Genomic DNA, 13866 nt, shown 5'->3' with positions numbered 1-13866 from the left:
CCTCATATACCAGGAGCACGCCCGGCGGCGCGGAAGACATCGGTGAGTACTGCACCTACGACACAGGGGAGGGAAAAGATTACCGGCACACACCCACCCACCCACACCCACTACAACACACACATCAATGCATTCCCACAGATCACTGTCACAACCCACAAACCACCCCCCTCCGAAATAATGCAAAGACCAAAAGAAGAGATCATAAACGGGCAGATATATTGAAATATGTACGCCATTAATCCCAATAAATAAATAAACTATGTACAAAATATATACAGCTACTAAATGTAGTCCAACCACTGTCCGTGGATCACAGGGGTCCTGTGCAAAGGGGCAAGGCCCAGTCCCACGACAAGAACTCCACGGAGAGAACACTGCAGGGGCATCAGAAAGAAAATAGGACAGGCACCTCAGGGGGAAGGGAAGGGGGGGCACCTCAGCCACTTGAGTACACGACGCCAGATCCACGAGGGGACTCCATGACCACTGGGCCATCCTGGGGAGAGCAAAGCCACAGTCCATACAGTCCATACAGTGGGTGGCCTGCCCACTGGGCCATCCTGGGGAGAGCAAAGCCACAGTCCATACAGTCCATACAGTGGGTGGCCTGCCCACTGGGCCATCCTGGGGAGAGCAAAGCCACAGTCCATACAGTCCATACAGTGGGTGGCCTGCCCACTGGGCCATCCTGGGGAGAGCAAAGCCACAGTCCAAACAGTCCATACAGTGGGTGGCCTGCCCACTGGGCCATCCTGGGGAGAGCAAAGCCACAGTCCATACAGTCCATACAGTGGGTGGCCTGCCCACTGGGCCATCCTGGGGAGAGCAAAGCCACAGTCCAAACAGTCCATACAGTGGGTGGCCTGCCCACTGGGCCATCCTGGGGAGAGCAAAGCCACAGTCCATACAGTCCATACAGTGGGTGGCCTGCCCACTGGGCCATCCTGGGGAGAGCAAAGCCACAGTCCATACAGTCCATACAGTGGGTGGCCTGCCCACTGGGCCATCCTGGGGAGAGCAAAGCCACAGTCCATACAGTCCATACAGTGGGTGGCCTGCCCACTGGGCCATCCTGGGGAGAGCAAAGCCACAGTCCATACAGTCCATACAGTGGGTGGCCTGCCCACTGGGCCATCCTGGGGAGAGCAAAGCCACAGTCCAAACAGTCCATACAGTGGGTGGCCTGCCCACTGGGCCATCCTGGGGAGAGCAAAGCCACAGTCCATACAGTCCATAACAGACCCCACTGCCACTGGAGGAGGCAAGTTGGCCAGAGGACATCCTGCAGCCCTGCCCGAGATAGATCCTGCCCTGCCACGTCTGCCAAAGGGCCAGCGGTTCTTGCCCTGAAGGGCCCAGTTCAGCGGTTCTTGAGACGGCGGGGCCCAGTTCAGCGGTTCTTGCCTTGAAGGGCCCAGTTCAGCGGTTCTTGCCTTGAAGGGCCCAGTTCAGCGGTTCTTGCCTTGAAGGGCCCAGTTCAGCGGTTCTTGCCTTGAAGGGCCCAGTTCAGCGGTTCTTGAGACGGCGGGGCCCAGTTCAGCGGTTCTTGAGACGGCGGGGCCCAGTTCAGCGGTTCTTGCCTTGAAGGGCCCAGTTCAGCGGTTCTTGCCTTGAAGGGCCCAGTTCAGCGGTTCTTGCCTTGAAGGGCCCAGTTCAGCGGTTCTTGAGACGGCGGGGCCCAGTTCAGCGGTTCTTGCCTTGAAGGGCCCAGTTCAGCGGTTCTTGCCTTGAAGGGCCCAGTTCAGCGGTTCTTGCCTTGAAGGGCCCAGTTCAGCGGTTCTTGAGACGGCGGGGCCCAGTTCATCGGTTCTTGAGACGGCGGGGCCCAGTTCAGCGGTTCTTGCCTTGAAGGGCCCAGTTCAGCGGTTCTTGCCTTGAAGGGCCCAGTTCAGCGGTTCTTGAGACGGCGGGGCCCAGTTCAGCGGTTCTTGCCTTGAAGGGCCCAGTTCAGCGGTTCTTGCCTTGAAGGGCCCAGTTCAGCGGTTCTTGCCTTGAAGGGCCCAGTTCAGCGGTTCTTGCCTTGAAGGGCCCAGTTCAGCGGTTCTTGAGACGGCGGGGCCCAGTTCAGCGGTTCTTGAGACGGCGGGGCCCAGTTCAGCGGTTCTTGCCTTGAAGGGCCCAGTTCAGCGGTTCTTGCCTTGAAGGGCCCAGTTCAGCGGTTCTTGCCTTGAAGGGCCCAGTTCAGCGGTTCTTGCCTTGAAGGGCCCAGTTCAGCGGTTCTTGAGACGGCGGACGGTCTATGGCCAACTGCTAAATGCCTGGTGGTGCCCTCCTGGGCAGCGGGGATGGTGCTCCTTCACTGCCCACCTGGGCTGTGGGTGGTGGGGCCCTCCTGGCCAGCTGGGCTGGGTCCTCCCTGGGCAGCGGCTATGGGGCTGGTGGGCTCTCCCGGGGCAGCTGTGCCGGTTCCTCCCGGGGCAGCGGCTATGGGGGTTGTGGGCTCCTCCTGGGCAGCAGGCCTGCTGCCTGACCTCTCCAACTTGCTGCCCTTGCCCTCCTTAGTCGTCGGCCTGTGGCCCTTTCCTCCCTTTGGAGCTGTGGCTGGTGACTGTCTCTGGGTGGTGTCCGGGGGGGATGTAGAAGGCGGGCTCCTGCGGCGCCCCTTCCGCCTTCTGCTCCTCTTCCCAGGGGGTGGGCTGGCTGTCCCCTTGCTGCTGGGCGAAGATCCAGACATGCGGGCTGGCGGGCTCCAATACCCCTGCACCCTTGTCAAGGGGGCTGCAGGGCTGGTGGTGGCTGAGGTGCTCTTCTTACCCCGACGAGAAGGAGGGGGGGCTCAGGGTCAGGAAAGAAGTTAGTAGTGGCGAGGAAGAGCTTCTTGGGACAATGGAGAGTGGTAGGTACAGTGGGAATGGGAGTGGAGGGAGAGGATGTGGTTGTAGGTGAGTCACGTTTGCTGTCTTTGGGTGCAGGTGCAGGAGGGATAGGCTGTTGTGAGGTGGATGGCTGTTGGGTGGGTGGGTGGCTGCGTTTGTGTGGTGTGGAAGAGGGGGTGACAGACACAGTGGGAGAGGACACAGGGGACGTGTAAATGGCAGTGGGGGTGGTGACTGCACGTGTGCGGACTGGAGTGGAGGGTGTGCTGGTGATGGAAACACTGGCTGATGGTGAGGTGAATGGAGGTGTGAGTGTAGACGTCACAGGGAGGGAGGAGGGAGACGAGGAGGTGGGGGTCACAGAGGTGGTAGTGACTGATGGCATGTCTGCATCGGAATGTTGCGTGTGTGAATGTCTGCGTGATCTGTGGTGCTTATGTTTGGATGAGCTTCTCTTGGGTGTTGAGGTGTGTGCAGGCTGGTCTGATGGTGTGGGTGGGACAGGCAGAGGAACAGGAGACTGGGAGGAGGGAGTTAGTAGAGGCAGGCAGGAGACAGGGACAATGGCTGCCGTCAGTGCTGAGGCCAGAGCCTGGAATGATCGCTGATGGGCAGCCTGACCCGAATGAATGCCCTCCAGGTACGCATTGCTGCGATGAACCTCCCTCTCCACCCCCTGGATGGCATTCAAAAGGGTAGTCTGCCCAACAATGAGCGTTCGGAGGAGGTCAATGACCTCCTCACTGAGGGCAGCGGGGGTAACAGGGGCAGGGCCTGAGGTGCCTGGGGCGAAGGAGATGCCCGGCTTCCTGGCAGAGCGGGCACGGGGCGAACGCTGAGGGGCTGCTGGGAGGGCGGAGATGGTGCGCTGGGTGGCGGCTGTACCTGTAATGGCGGGGGGCACGGATGGTGCCACCCCCGCAAGGGAGCCCCCTTCCGAGGACGTGTCCGTGTCGCTGCAGGCTCCAGTCGTCCCCGTCGTGGAGCTCCCCTCGCCCTCCGTCTCACTGGTCCAGTCTGACTCTGTGGCATGGCCCTCCTGGGCCATGTGAGATGCAGCTCCCTCCTGCCCCGATGCCACTTCTCCTCCGCCTGATGATGCTGATGCACACAAGCACAGAAAGACAAACAAAAAGGGGGGGGGAGAGAGAAATAAAGGGATATTGAGTACATGGATCTCCGGTACAGTTAGCGGACATGACAGACACAGATGCCCCCTGCACTAAGTTGCGCACTTGGGGTACGCTACGCATTCCGTGGAACATGCCCTACACGCCTAGAGTTGACAACTGCACCCATGGATGACACGGCCCAGGGATGGCTGTACTGACAAACTACTGAGGGTGGTGGCTGGGGACACAGAGGCTTACGGGGGTGCCCAGCCTACAGATATCGCCCTGGCCTAGGGGGACCCCCAGCCCTCCTCCCCCACCCAGACACCTCCACTGCGCGACAACAGAGTAGATAATGCTTGTACTCACCCCCTTGTGTCTGCTGTGCTGCCCTCACGCGCCCATCCAAATCAGGGTAGGCCACCGCCAGGATCCGGAACATCAGGGGGCTCAGTTGACTGCAGGCACCCCGCCTACGTTGGGAGGCCATCCCCAGCAGAGACTCGGCGGTCTTCTTGGTCCCGCGGCGGATGTCCTCCCACCTCTTGCGGCAGTGGGTGCCCCGTCGATGGTGGACCCCCAGGGCCCGGACTTCCTTGGCGATGGCACGCCAAATCCCGATCTTCTCATGGGCGCGGACCTATGTGACACGTACAGGGAGGGAGAAATACCACGTTCAAGTTACTCAGCATTTTCCTTTCCAGTGGCCCAACGCCCCCCATCCCCGCCAGGCCCCCCGCCAGGCCCCCCGCCATGCCCAACATGCCCCCCATCCCCGCCAGGCCCCCCGCCATGCCCCCCGCCATGCCCAACATGCCCCCCATCCCCGCCAGGCCCCCCGCCAGGCCCCCCGCCATGCCCAACATGCCCCCCATCCCCGCCAGGCCCCCCGCCATGCCCAACATGCCCCCCATCCCCGCCAGGCCCCCCGCCAGGCCCCCCGCCATGCCCAACATGCCCCCCATCCCCGCCAGGCCCCCCGCCATGCCCAACATGCCCCCCATCCCCGCCAGGCCCCCCGCCAGGCCCCCCGCCAGCCCCAACATGCCCCCCATCCCCGCCAGGCCCCCCGCCAGGCCCCCCGCCATGCCCAACATGCCCCCCATCCCCGCCAGGCCCCCCGCCAGGCCCAACATGCCCCCCATCCCCGCCAGGCCCCCCGCCAGGCCCCCCGCCATGCCCAACATGCCACCCATCCCCGCCAGGCCCCCAAGCCAGCCAGTGGCCCCAAATCCATATTGAATTAAACTCACTTGTTGGTCTGGAGGACCGTAGAGTAGCGCATACTGGGGGAGGACCCCATCCACAAGTTTCTCCAACTCCTCTCCAGTGAAGGCAGGGGCCCTTTCCCCAGTCGCAGCAGCCATTGTCCCTTCCAGACCGAGGTCACAGCAACACTTGCAGTATAGGTCCTCTCCTGTGAAAGTTCAAGTCGCAAGTGGATAAGTAGATAGAAAATGGCGGTCACGTCCGCGGCGGTGCGTACCGCGGCGGTGCGTCCCGCCACCGCCGGCGCCCTTCGCCATTGGCTCCTGAAACCCATAGGCTTCAATGTTAACCAATGCGGCTTCGCGCCGCGGTCTTCGCCCGCCGCCCGCCGCGGTGTGCCACGCCAGCGCATTGACCTCACATCCCATTGTCACACTTCACAGGTCAGGCAGCCGCCATTTCCAGGGCCCACATGGCTCAATTTCAACTGCGTCACACAGGCCTAGGCCTTGCATAGCCACTCAGACACGCCATTCACTGCATAGAGAATCGTATACTGTGCTAGCTGTGAGTACGTACCTGTGGGTTGCCTGACTGTGTGCTCCATGTTGTCCTTCCTAGGCACCGTCCGCTGGGTTGGGCGAGGAGACGGATGAATCCTCCCGTGTACCGACCGCTGGTGGACCTGTCGACAATGGAAGAACGCCACATTATCCTGACCTACCGTCTTAACCGTGCCACTATCCATGAACTGTGTGCCCAGCTGGAGCCCGACCTGATGTCCCCCATCCGCCAACCCACAGGGATTCCCCCTCTGGTGCAGGTCATGTCAGTACTACATTTCTTGGCAAGTGGGTCATTTCAGACAACCGTGGGAATTGCTTCCGGGATGTCTCAGCCCCTGTTTTCGAAGGTGTTATCCAGAGTGTTGTCTGCCCTGATGAAATCCGTGAGGAACTACATCATTTTCCCTGAGGTGGCCGAATTGGCTACAGTGAAGGGTGATTTCTACGCCCTTGGACATATTCCCAACGTAATTGGTGCCATTGATGGGACCCATGTGGCTTTGGTTCCCCCAAGAGACAGGGAGCAGGTGTACAGGAACAGAAAAAGTTACCATTCAATGAACATCCAGGTGGTGTGTTTGGCTGACCAGTACATCTCGCATGTAAATGCCAAATTCCCTGGGTCAGTGCATGACGCCTACATCCTCAGGAATAGCAGCATCCCTTACGTGATGGAACAGCTACAGAGACACCGTGTATGGCTAGTGGGGGACTCTGGGAACCCCAACCTGTCGTGGCTACTGACCCCAGTAAGGAATACCCGGACCAGGGCAGAGGAACGGTACAATGAGGCCCATGGGCGTACTAGGAGGGTGATCGAACGCACCTTTGGCCTCCTAAAGGCCAGGTTTAGGTGCCTGCATATGACCGGTGGATCCCTAATGTACTCACCTAAGAAGGTGTGTCACATCATCGTGGCCTGCTGCATGCTTCACAACCTGGCTTTGCGCCGCCAGGTGCCTTTCCTGCAGGAGGATGGTCGAGACGGTGGTGTTGTGGCAGCGGTGGAACCTGAGGAGAGTGACGAGGAGGAAGACGACGGGGCTGAAACAGACAACAGGGACAGAATCATTGCACAGTACTTCCAATAGGACACAGGTAACATTTCAAAGATAATTTAGTAAATGTTAACTACTCTGCAGCATCTCTGCTGCCTGTCTATTTGCCCCAGTGTATGATGACTGAGTTTTGGCTTTTCCCTCCCTATTTCAGATCTGGGGTCCCCACTACGAATCCTGTGCTTCGTTTCCCCATGGACTACAGCTTTGTGGCAGCTGTTTGTTGACTTCACCATGTACAAGGACATATTTGCACTGTCATGTCAATTACAATCTATTGAAATCACAGCCAGACTCCAGATATTTTGGTGCAAAATAGGTGTTTATTGAAGTGCTCAAAATGGGATGGGTGGTTTCAAGTGGGTGGGGGCTATGGTGAAGGAATGTCCATGGCAGAGTCCAGAGTAACAGTCACACAGGTGCATTGTCCAGAGGCCTGTGGAGAGATGGAGCATGGGCAGTTCGAGGATGGACAGGGTGACAATGTGGGACAGTGGGATGACATCAGGTGGTATCCATTGCTGGCGGGGGTCTTGACATCCTACTCTGTCTTGCGAGATCTCAGGGCCCTCTTGCGGGGTGGTTCTTCTCCTGCAGGAGGTGGGGGTCTGGTGGGCTGCTGCTGTGCGGGGGCCTCCTGTCCACTAGCGCCGGCGGAGGTGGATGGCTGTTCTTGGTCCAGGCTAGTGGCAGGGGCCCTTGGGTGTTGTTCAGTGTCCGCCCTGCTGTTTACGAGGTCCTGCAGCAGCCCTACCATGGTAACCAGGGTGGTGTTGATGGCTCTGATGTCCTCCCTGTACCCCCGATAGTGTTCCTCCTGCAGCACCTGGATCTCCTGGAACCGGGCCAGTACCGTCGCCATCGTCTCCTGGGAGCGGTTGTATGCTCCCATGATGGTGGTGAGGACCTCGTGGAGAGTGGGTTCCCTGGGCCTCTCCTCCCCCCTCTGTCGCACAGCTGCCCGCCGAGTTGCCCTGTTTCCCTGGGCCTCTGCCCCCTGGCCGGTGTGCCCACTACCACTGCCCCCAGGTCCCTGTTGTTGTTGGGGTGGTGGGTTATCCTGGGTGCCCTGTAGTGGTAGACACACCGCAGATTGACGCGCCCTGGAGACAGAGGCATGGGCCCGCTGGGTGGGAGCTGTGCTGGTGTTCCCAGAGGGGTTAGGGTCTATAGTGGCCTGTGCCTGTGTGAGGGGAACCGACTGTCCAGAGGTCCCCGATGGTCCGGGCTGGTCATCGGTGTCCAGATCGACAGAGCTGCTGTCATCGCTGACGGCCTCTTGGGTGGGGGGTGTGGATAATTCTGGCCCCTCCGCCGCGGTGTGTTGACGGTCGGGTCCTGCAGGGGTATAGAGGTATGGTTATAGTTTCAATGTGTGGCATATGGGTGTATCTGTGGGTTCCCGTGTCCCCAAGTGCTGGCATTCGTGTGTGGGGGCTTTGGTGAGGGTGGCTTGTGGGGGGGATGTGTATATGCATTGGGCATGCTTTGGTGATGGGTGTCCATGCTTAGTGGACGCATGCAGGCCTAGGTTTTGGGATGTGTGGGTTGTGATGGTGAGACATTGGCGGGGAATAGGTGTGCTGGGGGTGGGGGTGAGGATGGTGGTGGGGGTGAGGATGGTGGTGGGGGTGAGGATGGTGGTGGGGGTGAGGGTGGGGGTGAGGATGGGGGTGGGGGTGAGGGTGGGGTTCGAGGATGGGGGTGAGGGTTGGGGTCTGATTTGGCATGCAGGTGGGGGGGAAGCAGTATTGAAGCTTCAACTTACCAGTATCCATTCCTCCGCCGACTCCTGCGAGGCCGTCAGGATGCAGGATGTTCAAGACTTCCTTCTCCCATGATGTGAATTGTGGGGGTTGAGGTGGGGGTCCTCCGCCAGTCTTCTGCACGGCGATGTTGTGCCTGGATACCATGGAACGCACCTTCCCCCGTAGGTCGTTCCATCGCTTCCTGATGTCTTCCCGATTTCTGGGGTGCTGTCCCACTGCGTTCACCCTGTCGACAATCCTCTGCCATAGCTCCGTCCTCCGGGCAATGCTGGTGTATTGTATCTGTGTGCCGAACAGCTGGGGCTCTACCCGAACGATTTCCTCCACCATAACCCTGAGTTCTTCGTCTGTGAAGCGGGGTTGTCTTTGGGGTGCCATGGGGTGGTGTGTATGATGTGTGCGGTGGAGTATGTGTATTTAAGTGAGTTGAGTGTGGTGGTGTGTGTTGTTTTGTGTGTGGATAGTGTGTGGGTGATGGTGTTGAGTGGCTGTGGCTGTTATGTTTTGGATGCTGGTGTCTCGCTCTTGTCTTCTTTACGAATTTTTAAGCGTAGGGGTTTGTGGGTGATGTGGGTGGGTGTTTTATATTGTATTGTGTGTGTGGGAGTGGTGTGTGTATGTGTATCAGGTGTGTGGGATTCAAATCGTCCAATGTGGGTGAGTTTTGTTTGTTTGTGTGTATTCTGACCGCGCCGGTGTGTCCCGCCAATGGAATACCGCGTTTGAATGACCGCCGCGTGGATTCGTGGGTCGTAATGGCATGGGCGTATTTCTGTTGGCGTGGCGGTGGAGGTTTGGTCACCTCCACCTTTCCGCCGACCGCTGGTCTGGCGGTCTGTTGTGGCGGTCGGATTTTCGGAGGTTTGCCTTCTGCGGGTCAGAATGACCGTGGCGGGTTTCCGCGACCGCGGCGGGATTATGGAGGATTTCTGACCGGCGGTAGGCGCCTTTTACCGCCGAGGTCAGAATGACCACCATAGAGGGTCATTCTGACCCTGGCGGCCGGTGGCCGCCAGGGCCACCGACCACGGGAGCACCGCCAACAGGCTGGCGGTGCTCCAACGAGCATTCTGACCGCGGCGGTTCAGCCGCGGTCAGAAGCGGAAAGTCAGCGGTCTCCCGCCAACTTTCCGCTGCTCGTGTGAATCCTCCATTGCTGCAGAGGACGCTCCGCAGCCATGAGGATTCCGACCCCCCCTACCGCCATCCTGTTCATGGCGGGAAAGCCGCCATGAACAGGATGGCGGTAGGGGGGGTCGCGGGGCCCCCGTAAGAGGGCCCCGCAAAGTATTTCAGTGTCTGCCTTGCAGACACTGAAATACGCGACGGGTGCCACTGCACCCGTCGCACCTTCCCACTCCGCCGGCTCGATTACGAGCCGGCATCCTCGTGGGAAGGTCGTTTTTCCCTGGGCTGGCGGGCGGTTTTTCAGCAACCGCCCGCCAGCCCAGGGGAAAACTTGTAATACCCGCCGCGGTCTTTTGACCGCGGCGCGGTATTTCGGAGGGGGGAGTTCTGGCGGGCGGCCTCCGCCGCCCGCCAACATTGGAATGACCCCCATAGTGAGTGAGCAGGGAAGCCATTTGAAATACATGTGCTGGACACTGGTCACTACGAGTTCCCCAGCTATATGATGGCTTCACTGAAAATAGGGATGTTTGGTATCAAACATCTCGTAATAATAAACACTCACTGATGCCAGTGATGGATTTATTAATATACTCACCCAGAGGGCACCTTAAAACCTACCATGTACCAATGTGCAAAATGACCAGTTTCACAGGGGCGGCCCCTCCGCTATGGTGGAGGAGTGTCACCCCACTGCTAAAAGGCAGCAGATGACAGAAAAATAAAATGATAATAAAAGCATTTTATTATCATTTTATTTTTCTGCTTAGTCACTTCCAGTCTGCCGAGCCTAGTGTAATGCGGCACCATCATCCTTTGCGTCAGCAGGGGGAGAAGGAGTAGTCGGTGCACTTGATTATTTAGGATTAAAACTGGAAGATTCACACAATTGGCAAGCCCATCTCCAGAAATCAGCAATGTGCCTGAAACAAAGGCGGGTGGCATCGTAAGATTTGCAGCAAGATCCCCCAGATTTGCCATGACTCCCGCTCTAGAAATATATAAATCTCAAGCAAGGGGGGGATCCCTATATGGAGCCGAGATGTTGGGCCATTGCAACCTGGGGGACTTGGTAAAGGTGGAAAATTATTTTTTAAAGATGCTGCTAAGAGTTTCATCTAGCACTCCATCCCTGCCAATCCGAATGGATTTAAATCTCCTTCCTATTAGCCAGATTGCCGCCCTAAGGCCACTGCTGTTCTGGATTCGACTCTGGTCATTAGACTCTCTCATCCCCTACAGATCAGGGTTGATCAATTTGGTGAGCACCAACTCTGTCACAAAAATTAAGTGGTGCTCCTATATAGAGGGGACCTTTTCTTCTCTTGGCCTGGGAAAACTATTGGAAGGACCCTTTTTCTATTCCAAAAAATGCTATTCAGATATTGAAGGACGCATTTTGGCTTAATGCTCAAACCTTGCATTTGGCAGAAGCTTCCTCCTCCACCATGATTGGCAGTTTTTTACAAATCAAATGCCATTATGAGTTCGAGCACTTCATGGACATATTACTTTACCCATTTGCACGTGCTCTGTATATTAGATTTAGAATAGGGGCCCTTCCCTTGTACAACCAACAAGTCCAAGACATATCCAATGGGTTGTGAGATTGAAGAATCCTTGTCCCACGTTCTTTTTCAATGCCCTGCATATGCTAAGCAGAGGGCCCTTTGGATCACTTCCCTATGTAATCGCATGGACCTCAGGAATTGTATACCAGCTTTGAGGATACTCAAATCGGACCTATCTGTGTTACTGGTGTGCTCCGTGGCAAAATTACTTGAATCTATTTGGCACTTTAGAATTGGAATCTTAAAAGCAAAAATTCAGTCATGGATATTAGTAGCAGTCAATGCAGTTTTACAGTTGTGTAATACAACGTATGGTTAGCACTATATCTCAGATAACGCATAACTATTATTGTACGCCTCCACCACATTTGTACATTTAGGTAAATGTTTAGGCGTTTCATTCTGCTTTTTAGCTTTTAGGATTTTAGAGTATTATTTTAAATTTTAATGTTTCTATGTCTTATTCTTATCTTTTTAAATGTTTTGTACTGTGCTTTTATGGTATTTTTTTTTAGGCCGGCCAAACCGATATGCGCACTTAGAACAGCAGTGTTGGACAGCTTGGTGGAGAACCAGTGCAGGCTCCCATCTCCCACCAACTGAGCAGCATTGCAGCCTGCTCTGGCCAATCCCATTGCTTCTCGCATGTTGAGTAAAAGCGTGAGAGAAGCGTCTGGATTGGGAGGGGAGGGGAGCAAGCAGAGAACCAAGGCAGTGGGAGCAGAGGATCACAGAGGACTGGCAGCGGCAGGTAAGTCTTTTAATTTTTGTATTATTCCCCCCGCTCCATGCACTCCCCCACCAAACTTTTCTGGCAACAGCCGCCACTGCAGTTTAAGCCAGCCTGCCACCACCAGGTAGAAGTCTGACCCCCCCCACACAAGAGAGGGTCTCGGGCTGACATAAATCAAGACTGCTCTGGTAAAGGTGTTTACACAACTCACCTAACAGGATGACCTTCAAACCTGCATTTCAAGGCAGGAGGCTTCAATGAGGCCAGCCGCCCTTGGTATGCAGATCTGTCTTCACTCACAAAAGAGATGCGGACCCCTGCCCCAGGGCCCATTTGGCACCTGGACAGATGGGGGTAATTTAGTATTCAGGGAGGTGTGTCCACCCACTTAGGTCAATCCCACCCCTCAGATAAGCTGCCTGACGTTGACACAACCATAAGAAATCTGCCATCTTGGTATTGGCAAATTTAGGAACTATGAGATAGGGTTATAATCACTTCCCACAGGAATTGGTCATATAGGGGTCTAGTAACCCCAGGGGTAAGCAGCCCATTGGCTCCCGAAAACACCCCTAAATTCATATTTAGGGGATTCCCTGACACTAGTTAAGCAGATTCCTTCTGAACTATGAAGAAGAGCGACACTCAAGAGCTGCAAAAGCAAAGCCCGAGGAAGAAGCACCTGACTTGCCCCAAGCCCTGCCGGCCTGTCTGCTGCTCCCTGCCAATTTGTGTCCCGGTCGACTCCTCCTGCAAGCTGCTGTGCCTCCGAAAGCCTGGGGGGCCTGCATACCTTCAGTAAAGACCCAGGAACTCCCCTAGACTATCTGCTTCTCTGCAACTTGTAGGACCCCCAAGACAAACTGTGAGGACTCTGGACCACCTAAAACCTAACCCTTGAAAGCACCACTGCACCTGTGCCACAAGTGAGCCGACGATGCCAGGGTGGTTCCCCTGCTCTCCAGAGATGAAGCCTACCTTGGACTTGGCCACTGTGGACTCACCAAAGCCACCTGCAACCTCTGCAAGCCGTGCTTCATCAACCGCGAGTGCTCTGGTGGAGAAAACCCGATGCTCAAAGCACTTATGCACCCTTTGCCCCTGGTCCCTGGAGAAGAGGACCACAGGTGTCACCACATCCCCAAACACCCGAGGATTGGAACCCCTTGTTGGATTCTCAGTCTTCATCTGCAACATCTTTTCGACCGGACTGATCCCCATTGAGTAACATTGAACACCCAACGCTGTATTGCACCTCAGCACGTGGCTGCCCCAGTGCCGCCTGGTGTGACCTGTAGGTATGGTCCTGACCCTTGTCCAATACTTGCCTAGAGTCCAGGAGACTGGTCCTATAAGTTGCTGTACTGTACCTGTTTTGCCAACTTTGTTTTTCCTCATTAGGATAACATTGCAGCTTCCACAAATTGCACTGTTGACTTTTCAAAAATTCTACTTGCAAAACTTCGTTTAAACCATGACTGAGGCAGCAGGTTCATCTCAGGAGTTCAACCTAGGCCCCAACCAAAACCTTAAAGTTACTCAACTTGAGTCCCTCTGCCAAGCATGGAAACTTGCCCCTAGCCCTAAGCCCGCAAAAGTCTATCTGCAGCAGCTGCTTGCAGAAAATGATAGAGCCATGGCCAGCAAAGTAGGCCCTCCTGATAGTGAGGAGGAGAAGGAGGTGCAAGAGGATGATGAATCCCTCCTCCCACACACACAGGAGACACTTCTGACAGTACCCTGGTAAACGAGACATTGAAGATGAAGAACTCCAGAAGGTAGCCAAAAGAATACAGTTAGAGTCCAGACTCCTGGCTATAGAGAGAGAAAGATGGGCCTAGGACCTATCTCTGGGGGCAGCAAACTTTTAAAGAGATAGAAAGAAATTGCTTTAAACCCTA

The sequence above is a fragment of the Pleurodeles waltl genome, chromosome 2_2, assembly GCF_031143425.1.
Source record: "Pleurodeles waltl isolate 20211129_DDA chromosome 2_2, aPleWal1.hap1.20221129, whole genome shotgun sequence".
NCBI classification, from domain to species: domain Eukaryota; kingdom Metazoa; phylum Chordata; class Amphibia; order Caudata; family Salamandridae; genus Pleurodeles; species Pleurodeles waltl.
The sequence above is the reverse complement of the archived record's forward strand: the minus strand, read 5'-3'. Positions refer to the sequence as shown.